Consider the following 13894-nt stretch of genomic DNA (forward strand, 5'->3'; position numbering starts at 1 on the left):
TTCACTTGTTGATAGACATGTATTTGCTGTTCATAGTTTTTATCTCCTCCTCCTCCTCCTCTTTCTCTTCCTCCTCCTACTCCTCCTCTTCCTTCTCCTCCCCCTTCTTCTTCTTCAATACCTTTCAGCATTTCATATAATATTGGTTTGACAGTGATGAGCTCCTTTAGCTTTTTATCTGCGAAGCTCTTTATCTGACCTTCAATTCTGAATGATAGCTTTTCTGGATAGAGGAATCTTGGTTGTAATTCTTGCTGTTCATCACTTTGAATATTTCTTGCCACTCCCTTTTGGCCTGCATAGTTTCTGTTGAGAAATCAGCTGACAATCATAGGGGTGCTCCCTTGTAGGGTTTTCTCTTGGTGCTTTTAATATTCTCTCTTGGTTTTTGCTCTTGGCATTTTAATTATATGTTTTGGTGTGGTCCTCTTTGGATTCCTTTTTTTTGGGTTCTGTGCGCTTCCTGAATTAATAAGTGTATTTCTTTCACCAGGTGGGGGGAGTTTTCTGTCATTATTTCTTCAAATAGATTTTCAGTATCTTGCTCTCTCTTTTATTCTGGCACCCCCATCATTTAGATGTTGGTACACTTGAAGTTGTCCCAGAGGCTCCTTACACTATCTTCATATTTTTAAATTCTTTTTTCTTTTTGCTTTTCCGGCTGGGTGTTTTGCTTCTTTGTATTTCAAATCTTTGACTTGATTCTTAGGATCCTCTAGTCTGCCATTGGATCTCTGTATAATATTTTTTATTTCAGTCAGTGTATGTTTAATTTCTAGTTGGCCCTTTTTCATATCCTCGAAGGTCTCACTAAATTTATCATCCTTTTCTAGAAAATTCTTGAAAAAACATAACCGTGGTTTTTGAACACTATATCCAGTTATTTGCTTTCTTCCATTTCTTTCATTTGTGATCTGTTTCTTTATCTCCACATTTTCACTACTTCCCTGTGTTGGTAAAGTACCTTGGTGTGGTAGGTGTCCTTAAGGCACAGTGGCTCAGCTTCCCCAGTTACCTGACATGATACTCTTGGTGCACCCCTTTGTAAAGCCTTGTTGTAGTTAAGTCTTGATTGTTGTTGGTGTCACTGGGAGGAATTGGCCTCCAGGCTAATTGGCTGTGAGGATCAGCTGTGTCTATGCTGGGAGAACTTCTGTCCTGGAGACACACTTATGAGATAAGACTTGCAAAATTCCAAGAGCCTCTGTGCTCAGCTTGGATGGGGCAGAGTTTTAGGGTGGAGCAGACAGCTTTCGTTTCCTGTCAGCCCTGCCCTGTGAGGCCCCTAGGTGTCAGTGTCCCTTGGTAATTGCTGCTAGCACCTCTGAGAGAAAGCTGCCCTTGAGTTTCGCCCACTGCCAGACAGTCCATTTTCTGCCCGAATGACTTTGGATTCCCAGAAACTCGCCCAGAACTGGAGTTCAGCACAGTTGGGGGCTTCCATGTCCCTCCTGCTTTAGAAAGCCAGCAGCACACTTAGCCGCCAGAGCATTCATCAGTCACTTCTCTCAGCAAGCGTGTGCTTCAGGATCTTTGCCTTCCACAGCTCCCAAGTCTCAGTGTGCTTTCTCTTTCCCTGACAGTCCAGATTCTCCCCAAATGAGTCTGGTTTCCCAGAGTCTCACCTGGGACTGGTGTTCAGTGCAATTGGGAGCTTCCAATTCCCTCTAGCTTTAGAAAGCCAGCCATGCACTCAGCCACCCATGCATCCAGCAGTCAGTCCCCTCTATGCATGCGCATTTCCCGACCTCTGCCTTCAGCAGCTCCTGAGTCTCAGTGTGCCTTCTCTTTTCATAACAGTCCAGATTCCCCCGAAATTAATCTGGTTTCCCAGGTTCTCACCTGGTACTGGAGTTCAGAGCAGTTGAGAGCTTCAGTCTCCCTCTCGTTTTAGAAAGCCAGGTATGCACTCAGCCACCTGTGCACACAGCCACCTGTCCTCTCCATGCATGTGTCTCCATACCTCAGCCTTTTGCAGCTCCTCTGAGTCTCAATGTGCTTTCCTTTTTCCTTCTAGTTGTAGAATTTCCACTCACCCAGCTTTCCTGTCGTTCTGGATGGTGTCTGTTTTATCTTTTAGTTGTAGTTTTGATATTGTTGTGCGAGGCAGCAGTTTAGGTGTTTACCTATGCTGCCATCTTGGTTTCTCCTAGAAGGGCCCATTTTTAAGGGCATTAAATTTTTCTTGTGGAAAAACAAGAAAATGTCAATATATCAGTGTTAAAAGAAAAGTTACCGTAGATAGAAAATCAGGGCTCTTTCTAGAGAATCCTCCCAATTGTTCAATTATAATTATTTCTTATAAGATATCCAACTGGAATATAGGATGACTCTGTCCTACAGCGATCTAAAATACAACCTATTAATATACATATTGAAAATATATGTCTTAACCAATTTGTAGGAAAAACAAAATCTTGATTGTAAAATTTCTCAAATTATCTTCCCCCCTCCCCCAAATTGAATTTGATAAGAGTGTGGAGGCTTCAGAGTCTCTCGGGCTGATGTTTTACATCAATGATCCCTTTTGGGACCAGCCTGGAGGGCTGGCATTCCATTGGAAGGGTGTGAGGCACCTGTTGCTACAGAAGGAATTAATAAATAAAGAACCATACTTGCCACCTGAAGAATTAACATTTGAATATCTAGTTAGTATAGACCAAGACTATGCCTTCATTTTCCATTTGTGGGAAAGTCATACTTTAAGTAAAAAATTTATTTTCTGCAAACCCAAACCATCATATATTGTTAGAGACTGTAGAATTTATATTATGGTATCTTCTCAAAAGGACAAGAGGAAAAAAAAAAAACAGTTCTTCATAGGAGTTTTTTTCTTTATCTTAAATGTCAATGATCACAAACACTTCTGTCTTCTCTTCAGTATAGACCTGCATGGTTGAATACATTATTGCCTTGACTTTATTTCCCTGAGGATTCTTGGGCAATGAGAATTCTTCTCCCTACCCAATTGACCATAATTTGAAATTAAATTATGGTCAATTGACTAAGTACTTTCACTTCCCGGGGTACGAAGAATTCATCAGCACTGAACTTATAAAGCCACTCGTCCAAAAAGTGATACAGAAGATACTGCAAATCATCTCCTTATGTTTCTACTTCTATTGCTTGGAGGGGCTCCACTGTGTCAATATCTGTCATTTAACCAAACATGGCCATTGCACATTGCTCAAAAGCTTCCTCCAGAATATCTCCCCATGTATGTAACTGGACATCTGCTGTATGGTCCAAATTCTCATACTTCCGAATGACTGGAGGTTACTTGGCCTTGGTCGCCTTCTGCTTCTCATTCAAATTATAGTCCCGAATATCTTCCTCTTCCTGTGCCATGATTGCAGCCTTGGACATTCCACTTTCTCCTTTTCATATATAAAGATTTGATTTGAAGTCACGAGATCACTCAGAGCAAGTCTGAGAAAATAGCCCTTACACTTTATTGACTCCTTTAATTATCTGACAACTATAGACTTTCTCCCCATAAAATATACATATGCAATTTTGCCTGCAATTTTAGAAGGCTCATAGGCCTCTTGAAGCATATCTATGAACCTTTATGATGTTTAGATTAAGAACCCCTGGTTGTGAAATAGAAGAAAAGAGATAAGAAAATTAAACACCAGGATTAAAATGGGTACAGGAAGAGAAGTCCATGAAGTCCTTTGTTCATTTAAGATCAAACTGAGGATCTTGAGGGTGTTTCAGGATTTTATTTTAACTTCTCATGCCATTTTCTGATTTCTTACCACTAGAAAAAGAAAAATAAACTAAAGAAATCGGGTCCATATAAAATGGAATTTCACATATTTCCAATGCTTCAATCTGATATTAATAAATAATGACTTGTTTTAAATCCTTACAGTTCTATATCTCTTTCTCGGCTTTTTAATAAAGTGTTTATCTACCCAGAAGCCACAATGCCTTAGGCAGTACTAAATTAGAACTATAGGTGTATTCAGGTCAGCTTGGCTAGGGTTGAGAGAGGCAATAAGACTGGCTTTGTAATACCCAGCTTAGTAATTGTGGGAGTTTTATGTTTGCATGTGTGAACCTTAGTTAAGTTTTGTCATAGGTTTTCCAAAAACAGCTGGGGCTTTTAGTCTATAAAGACATTACTTTGTGTCTCTAGGGGCTATGCATAAATCAAAGTGGGAAAGAGGGCAGGAGGAAGGAATTTCTTTGTGTGAATCCCAGCTCCCTGTTAACTGTTTAATTAAGGAGAAGGAAAGAGTCCTATGACAATTACTGAATTAGGGATGCACTATTATCTTCTGCTTGATGTATTCTTACTTGGTGTATTTATGCTAAGAAAGACAGTAAACCCTGTCTCTACTAAGAACGCCCTTCTTTGTTATATTCAACAGAAATGTAGACCCAGATTTCACAGTTCCCATTGTTTCAAAGGAAGGCTTAATGTTGGTGATGATGGTTGTGTATTTAAATTTTGGTTCTCTTTTCTTACCATCTGCTATGTAGTGGCCTCTCAGTCACAGTTCAAGATAACAGCAAGGATCTCATCTGGGAAAAGCATAGTAATATCATAGGCATTTTGGAAACTCTGCTATTTCTTCTCCTCCAGCCACGGATAAGATTATTAGGAAACTATGTCATCATGAAAGTATTTTGTCATGTTGGAGTAAATTAATGATTGGAAGTGAGTAGGAATCTAAATTTTTTCACATTTAGGAATGACATAAATGATGGTGTGGTGAACCAATATTTCTATCTTCCCCACTATTTTATTTTGCTTATTTTATTTTTTATCCTCCCCCCCACTATTTTACATTTGTCTTTCAGCCACTGCATGAATCTAAGTGAGGAATGCCAGAATATATAATAGAAAATGGATGTTTTTCAAGATTTCCTTCTTTTCCTGTGTGCTGCCTTTTTAGTCTGATGGAAAAAATAGGTGATAGCAAATAGAATATACACTGCAAAATACTATATGAGCTCCTACCCCACCCGTGTGTGTGTGTGTGTGTGTGTGTGTGTGTGTGCACGCGATATGCACATATCGATAGAAGGAAAGAATAATGCTCTTTAAAACAGTCATATATCTCTGTTTTACCAGATATACCAGAACTCATAGCCATGACTCAATATGGTGTTTCTTAAGTTAGAAGCCAAAAAAAAGAGAAAAAAATCCCACAAGTTTTATCAGTATTTTATGGAACATTTTTAATAATAAATATAACCAGTGACATTGATTCTTAAGACTTCTGTTGGTAATGTAGCGATAGGTTTTGTTCAAGCACAGTAAGATCTTTAATAGACTGTTTTTTAAAATCTTTATTGTTCAGATTATTACAGTTGTTCCTCTTTTTTCTCCCCATAGCTCTCTTCCACCCAGTTCCCACCCCACCCACTGCCCTTACCCTCCACCACTGTCCTCATCCATAGGAGAATGCTTTTTGTCCAGTCTCTTCCCGCACCCCCCACAACCTTTCTCCCCCCAAAATTGTCATTCTGCTCCCTTTCTATACCCCTGATTCTATTATAGTCACCATATTATTCTGTTCATCAGATTTTTATTCACTTGATTCTTAGATTCACTTGTTGATATGTATTTGTTGTTCATAATTTTTATCTTTACATTTTTCTTTTTCTTCCTCTTCTTAAATAATACCTTTCAGCATTTCATATAATACTAGTTTGACAGTGATGAACTCCTTTAGCTTTTTCTTATCTGTGAAGCTCTTTATCTGACCTTCAATTCTGAATGATAGCTTTGCTGGGTAGAGTAATCTTGTTTGTGGGTTCTTGCTATTCATGAAAAACCTTATAACCTTAGTTTTGAACACTATATCCAGTCATTTGCTTTCCTCCATTTCTTTCATTTGTGACCTGTTTCTTTGTCTCCGCATTTTGGCTACTTCCCCGAGTTGATAGAGTGGCTTTGTGTGCTAGGTGTCCTAAGGGCCCAGTGGCTCAGCTTCCCCAGTTACCTGACATGGATACTCTTGGTGCACCCCTTTGTGGGCTGTGTACACAGTCTTGTTATAGTTAAGTCTTGATTGTTGTTGATATCACTAGGAGAAATTGACCTCCAGGCCAATTGGCTGTGAGGATCAGTTGTGTCTATGCTGGGAGAACTTCTGTCCTGGAGACACCCTTATGCAGCAAGACTTGCTTCATTCAGTGGGGCTTTAGTGCTCACTGAGTCTGCCCCCCCTGAGTGTGTCCCTTATGGATCTGAGGAGTTGTAATCTGGATGGTCCTACTCTGACCCCTGGGTACACTGCCTCTTTGATCTCCAAGGAGGTATTAAATTTAGCCTCTGCCTGAGGCCACCCAGCAGGAGCTATGGAGAGATCTGCAGATTCCTCTTCTTTGTTTGGATATTGAAGGTTCCCAGATGAGGACCAGATGTGAAGCAATACAAGCTGCTGTGGGGCCTTGGGCCTTCTTTTGGATGTTCTGGTTCTTTCTGAATCAGCTGCAATTTGTTAGGTAAGTTTAGATTTCAAAGGACCAGGCCATTCATTTGCAAAAGCCTCTGCACATAGCTCGGATGGGGTGGAGTCTCAGGACAGAGCAAACAGCAATGGCTTCCTGTCAGCCCTGCCCTGAGAGGCCCCCAGGTCTCATTGTCCTGCCTAGTCACTCCAGGTACCTCTGAGAGAAAGCTGCCCTCGAATTCGCCCACTGCCAGGCAGTTCAGTTTGAGTTTGGGTCCCCAGAGTCTTGCCTGGAACTGGAGTTCAGAGCAGTCAGGAGCATGTGTCTCTCTGCAGATTGAAAAAGCCAGCTGAGTACTCAGTAGCCAGCCCACTCCATGCGGGCGCCTCCGTACCTCTGCCTTTACTTCTGCACCTCCTCTGAGTCACAGTGTGCTTTTCTCTTCCCTTCTAGTTGTAGAATTTCTACTCAGCCAGCCTTCCTGTGGTTCTTGATGATGTCTGTTTTGTCTTTTAGTTGTAGTTTTGAACATGTTCTGCACAGTAGCAAGTTCAGTTGTTTACCTATGCCACCATCTTGGTTTCTCTTAATAGACTGTTTTTTTTAAAGGATTGCATAAAAGAGTGTAGCCTATCTGAAAGATAAGTCTGCATATGGGAATCTCTTATACTAGTAACCCAATAATTTTATATGTACTAGGGGCCAAAAGCATTGCTTCACAGTAGTTTTGACTACTACCTTAACAGTTAAATGAATAACAACATTTTTAAACGTGCTCATGATATGATTGCTGATGCAAAGTCATGAATGATGTATATTCTCAGGCACTCTTATAGCATATTACTAAATTGAGCTGTGTATACTCAAGGTCAGCTTTCAAGCTATTCTTATGGTTAATATGTTATAAATGCTCTTGCTCAATGCAGCTCTCTCTGTTGTACCTCAATTATAGATGTTGAACTCTTCCCTTCAGCTTGGATATATCATTATAATCTTTGTATTATAAAATGCAATGCAATTAACTGATTTAAAATTATATAAGCAAGAGGTTGGGAAAAGAAGTATTCAACTGTTTCAATTTTCTATTAAAATTACAAAATTTGTTTAAATATTCCATTTTGTCTGGGCTATTCCTCAGCAATAACTGATTTAAAAAGGCAATTGTGGTGTGGGAAATATGATTATTTAATTAGATATAAAGCTAGAGAATAGAACTACACATTGTTTGGCCCAGAAATTGTATTAAAACATAAACCTACCCTCTCATTTTACAGATAAGGAAACTGATCTAAATGGCCAAGTGATTTATCCAGAATCATACAATTAATGTCATAGATAGGGCTCCATCGTAGATTTCATGAATCTTACTGATTTCAATATTCTGTATTGCCTCCAGAAAATTGGAAAGGTGGATTATCTCTTTATACTTTCAAAGCATGTATTCTATCTCTCTACTTGACTAGAGATACTTAATCAGTACCAACCAATAAGATTAAAATTATCTTTTTAATTCAATAGTTTGCTTTGGAAAACAACCACATGAAATGGATTGGAAGAGACACTTTGGCAGTAATGCTCCTCAATATATGTGGCAGGAATTAGATTCTCTGCATTATGCATGCAGTGCAGCCTGCTAAGAAGGCAGATTCCTGGGAGAGAGCTACTAGAGCGGGCCAGGACAACTGCTCTAATTCAATAAGGAACTTGAAGTTTTGATGGGATCGATCACTCATTAGCCTGTGAGCCAGGAAAAAGGAAATCAATGAGCAAAAAAATCATGGTGATAAGAGAATATAACTAATCCCCATCTTGCCCACAAATGCCTTTAGCTGAGCTGTATCTTCCCAAGATTAAAGAATCTTAAGATTGAAGTTCCACTAGACTCTGCATGGCATACTTGGGTCACACATTTGGAATAAGCCTTTCTATCCTGGATACTACATCTTAAAAAAGACACTTAACAAACTAAAGTAAAACAAAGATGGTCAGAGACTAGAAAACCCTATCATATAAAGAACTGTTAAAAATTGGGGTTTTTAATACCTGTGAGAGGGCAAGCTTAAGCATGAAGAAGGGTATGGGAATGGATGTGTTTTTATGTACCTACTGTGTGTCAGGCATGTTGCATATATTATCTCATTTTATCTTCATACCATCATATGCAGGAGATATTAACTTTCTCTTTTTTTGATGTTTCTTTTTGGTTAATATATATATTATTTCAGAGAGAAAGGGAAGGGGAGGGAGAGATAGAAGCATCAATGATGAGAGAGAATCATTGATCAGCTGCCTCTTGCACACCCCACACTGGAGATAGAGCCCACAACCTGGGCAAGTGCCCTGACTGGGAATCGAACTCTGATTTCCTGGTTTACATGTGGATGCTCAACCACTGAGCCACACTGGTTAGGCTGATGTTTCTTTTTTTAATTTATCTTTATTGTTGAAAGTATTACAGATATCCCCTTTGTCTTTTTTCCCATTGACCCCCCCCCCCCCCATCCCGCACCGGCTCCTCCCAGGCCTTCACCACACTATTGTCTGTGTCCATGGGCTATGCATATATGCATATAAGTTCCCCTTCCACCGTCCCTTCCCTGTCTTCCCTCTGAAATTCTGCAGTCTGTTCTATGCTTCTATGTCTCTAGATCTATTTTGTTCATCAGTTTGTTTTGTTCGTTGGATTACAAATGTGAGTGAAATCATGTAATAATCTTTCTGTTACCTTTCTTGGAGGTATCTGGTTTAAACACATCAGATAACTTGCTTATTATAGAGTTAATAAGGAGCAGAGATTGAAACACAGCTCTAAAGCTCATGCTTTAAATAGGAGTCTTCAAATATTTGAAGAGCTGATATAAATAAGAGGATAGAGGGTTGATGTCATGATAGTAGTAGTTGTAAAAGTAAAAATAGCATTATCAATAAAAATGATAGCTGACATATATTGAGCACTTATTTTGTGTCAGAAACTGTACTAAACACTTGACTTATATTAACATGTGTAATCCCTTCAATGCCTCAGCTGGTTTTGCTCAGTATATAGAGCATTGGTCTGCAGACTGAAGCGTCCCAGGTTCGATTCGGTCAAGGACACATGCCTCAGTTGCACGCTTGATCACTAGTAAGGAGTATGTAGAAGGAAACTGATCTATGATTCTCTCTCATCGTTGATGTTTCTATCTCTCTCTCTCCCTCTCCCTTCCTCCCTGAAATCAATAAAAATATATTTTAAAAATAATCATATGATATAGGTATTATTTCCATTTTACATGTAAGGAAGCTGAAGCACAGATTAAATAACACATCGAACCTTAAATGAGGTAGCCATAGAAATGCAGATTTTCAAATATTTTTATTGATTTCAGAGAGGAAGGGAGAAGGAGAAGAGACAGAAATATCAATAATGAGAATCATTGATTGGCTACCTCCTGCACACCCTCTACTGGGTATCGAGCCTGAAACCCAGGCACATACCCCAACCAGGAATCGAACCATGACCTCTTGGTTCATAGGTTGATGCTCGACCATTGAGCAACAACAGCTGGGCAGGAAGGCAGATTTTAAACTAGCACAAAGAGAAAACCTTTCTATTCAAATTGTATGGCAGGCAATACAGTAGTTTTTTGATAAAGTGAGGCCTGATCAAGTAATCACTGTCTAGATGCTACTAGACAGGCATGCTGTGCATAAGATTTCTTCACTGTAAAATAAACTCAGAGGCCAATTCCAATTCTAAAATTATATGAATCTAAGTTGGCACATCTACTAGCTTGCAAGCAGCTGTGCTCTTTCTAGGCCTTTTAGGGATTTAGATGGGTACTCATCTCATAGATGGTCAAGGTTCACTTCTTTTATTATTTATATAAGCTTTTAGCACAGAAGTATGAATTTATGCCCTGGTCCATCAAATGGAGAGAAGCCATTCTAAGGATCTGTTGCAAGAACAAATTTAGCAATCACTGGTCAAGGTAAAAAGAAATCTATTAATGAAAATTGATTAGTCTCAAGGATTCTTTTTCTAATTGTAAGAGTTTATAATCTAAATGAATTTAGTACCCACATTCAAATTCCAACTCCTTCACTTTATCATAAAAATTCCTTTCATTAACCTGCCATATAGTTATTTCCTTCCAATCTTGTGTTAATATCATTTATCTACCCATTCAGGCACCATTGTATTTATAATATTGGCCTATTATAAAAGCCATCTGTGATTTATATAGCATTTTTACCTAGAGCACAAAGGATTTCATTTAATTTAAAAATAAAATGTACCATGTCATGAGGAAAATACCTAAAAAATATAGCTAAATAGCTAACAATTTCTCCTTCTTTATCAGCCTTTCTTTACCTTTCTAAAAAAAATAAATAAAGTATTTCAAGAGAAAAATGAACTGTTGAGGAATTCTGTTACTGCCATTGTTAGAAGTGAGAAGACACTATCATTAACTCTTTTGCTCAGTGGCTCTTGAATTTGAAAGGCAGCTAGTATGGCTTATCACTACTTCTTATGTCAAAGATGACAGTGGATGGGTCACTTAGGAAGGCAACAAGGTGCAGAGAGAAGTTATTCAAGAACTTCTCTGGAGAAATACAACCATAAAAGCTTAAGATTTTTCAATCAGTTACTCCTCAAAGTGGCTGGAATCCATGTAGTAGGCCAGTTGAATTTTTGAATGTGCCCATTCTTTCTGGAGACTCCCTGATGAATTTGGCATTGTGCATTGTACTAAGAATAAAACGTTAGATTCAACCTACACTGATTGTGAGTCCAGGTGTCTTCCAAAGTTATATAAGGTTTTTATAAAATTCCCAGATGCTCAATGCCCTAGAGCAGTGTTTCCCAAAGTGTGGTACGCATACCCCCAGGGGTACAGGAAGAGTTTGGTGGGGGTACGTGTTTCACCGGAGTTTGGTGGGGATATGCACTGCCCCTTGCTTAGCTGCGCCTAATTCTACATTCTCATGAGTACGAGGGGTACTCAGCATTACGAAAATTATAGAAGGGGTACAGATATGTCAAAAGTTTGGGAAACACTGCCCTAGAGAAAGGAATTGCCTAACTGTGGTTTGTTTCACAGCTAGCCCTTCTCTCAATGCAACTTTACTTAAAGCACCAATAATATTTCAGAAACAATGTATGAGGCTTATATTATTAGAACACTTTTTATTGAATTTATTTCAATAACATTGATCAATAAAAGTATATAGGTTTCACGTGTACAATTTTATGTTACATCATCTGTATGTATGTGTGTGTGTGTGTGTATATATATATATATATACATATATATATATATAATGTATTCACCACCCCAAGTCAAGTCTCCTTCAATGACCATTTATCCCGCCTTTACCCTCTCCTACCTTCTTCCATTGCCATTTTCCTCTTAAAATCACCATACTGTTTTGTTTTGTTTTGTTTTTATTTTTTAATAACTTGGCTAAGGTGTTTTTTATTTTTTTATTATAGCCTAGGAGCAATAAGCTATACCATATAGCCTAAGTGTGTAACTAGGCTGTAGACTTTATAAATACTATACATTTACACTAAAATTAAAATATATTTTCTTCAATAATAAATTAGCCTAGCTGTGTAACTACGCTATACTATCTAGGTGTAAGTGCACTTTATGATGTTTGCAAAATGATGAGATTGCCTAATAATGCATTTCTAAGGATGTATCTCCATCATTGTACACATGACTATATATCAGTATATATGACATAGATATTTCTGTTTTATATTTTACTAGAGGCCTGGTGCACAAAATTTTGCGTGGGTAAAGTCCCTAGGCCTGGCCTGTGATCAGGACCATCTTCCCCAGCTGCTGGCAGCTGGCCCCACCCCCTGTCACCATCCACCCCTGGTTCCCCATTGTTCACCAGCCGAGAAGAGGGACTGAGAGGTAGTCACTGTGCCTCATAGTGACTGGTTGATTGGTTATTCTGGTCATTTCACCATTAGGGTCAATTTTCATACTATCTTTTTATTATATAGGAATAGCAACAACATAGCCTATCAATTAAGAATAAACATGGGCCAGGCTGCCATGGTTCGGTGATTGAGTGTCAACCCATGAACCAGAGGTTACAGTTCTATTCCCAGTTGGGGAACATGCCTAGGTTGCAGGCTCGATCCCTAGTGGGGGGCATGCAGGAAGCAGTTGATCAATGATGCTTTCTCATCATTGATGTTTTTATCTCTCTCTCCTTCTTCCTTCCTCTCTGAAATCAATAAAAATATATATTTTAAAAAAAGTGGGTCTGAATTTTACCCCTCATTACTCATGTGAATTTATACATACAATAATCTCTGAGCTTCATTTGCCTCATCTATAAAACTGAGATAATAAGAACACCCATCTGTTAAAATTATGGTGAGAATTAAATGAGAAGATATATCACTTTGCAAAGTACTTTGCACATAGTAAATTTTCCATTAATGATAGTTATTCTTATTGTGTAGCTTTTTTTTTCAATAACTCATTCAGTACTCCCTCTCCACTCCCTAGAAGTCTCTTAGAAATCTTAATTTTATTTAACTAGTATGCAAATGTGTTAAAATACAGCAGCATTTTTCTAGCTAACCTGAATCTAGCATATCAAGTTTGTTTCCAAGTTAACTGCATCCTGATTTGGTTTTGTTCAGTATAACATCTATTTCCACAAACAGGAAATTGTCTTTTCTAGATTTTGATTGGCAGGGATGGTTTTATAAAGTTTATTGAATTACATTGGTGTTGTTCTGTGTTAGAAGAGATACTTCTATTATAAACCTCTGTTCCTATGTGTTTTTTCACAAAATTACCCTTTGGACTGAAATATTTTTAATTTGTTTTCTATTCAGATGGGATAAAAATAGAGAGTGGGTAAGATGGAGAAGTGTCTTATAACATTTTATTTGACTACTGAGTAATCAGATTTTAAGATTTTTCCTGTTTGCCCCAGTGGTTTCAAAATGTTAAAACCCCATACAAACCTTAGAAACACACAACACAATTATTTTAAAGAACAGCTTGGAGAAATCCACAGGAAACAACAGTGTATATATGACATTAGTGTCTTATGAATACACTAGAGGCCCAGTGCATGTAATTAGAGCATGGGTAGAGTCCATAGGCAGTGATCAGGGCTGATTGGGGCCTTCTGGCTGCTGGCCAGAATCTCCCTTCTCTGACTGCTGGCTGCTGGCTGCTGGGGCCTTCCTTTGTTCCATGCCACCCCTTGGTGGTCAGCATACGTCATAGAAAATGATCAAACTGCTGGTCGAACTCCCAAGGGGACACTTTGCATATTAGCCATATATATACACATATATATCCTATCTACCGTGTGTCCCCAAAAATAAGACATCCTTTGAAAATAAGACCTAGCGCAACTTTGGGAGAAAAAATTAATATAAGACACTGTCTTATTTTCGGGGAAACGGTATTAAAAGGCTAATATGCAAATTGACTGAATTGCAGAACTTGTC

The 13894-nt window shown here is 38.5% G+C and overlaps 1 protein-coding gene and 1 pseudogene across 4 annotated transcripts in view; one reads left to right on the top strand and one right to left on the bottom strand.

Moving 5' to 3' along the window:
- ENOX2 (ecto-NOX disulfide-thiol exchanger 2) overlaps window positions 1-13894 on the top strand; it is a 298580-nt gene that overhangs the window by 63767 nt on the left and 220919 nt on the right. The window lies entirely within an intron of this gene.
- On the bottom strand, window positions 2452-3383 carry LOC118722015 (annotated as a pseudogene).

The sequence above is a fragment of the Pipistrellus kuhlii genome, unplaced genomic scaffold (assembly GCF_014108245.1).
Source record: "Pipistrellus kuhlii isolate mPipKuh1 unplaced genomic scaffold, mPipKuh1.p scaffold_m20_p_19, whole genome shotgun sequence".
Classification (NCBI taxonomy): Eukaryota; Metazoa; Chordata; class Mammalia; order Chiroptera; family Vespertilionidae; genus Pipistrellus; species Pipistrellus kuhlii.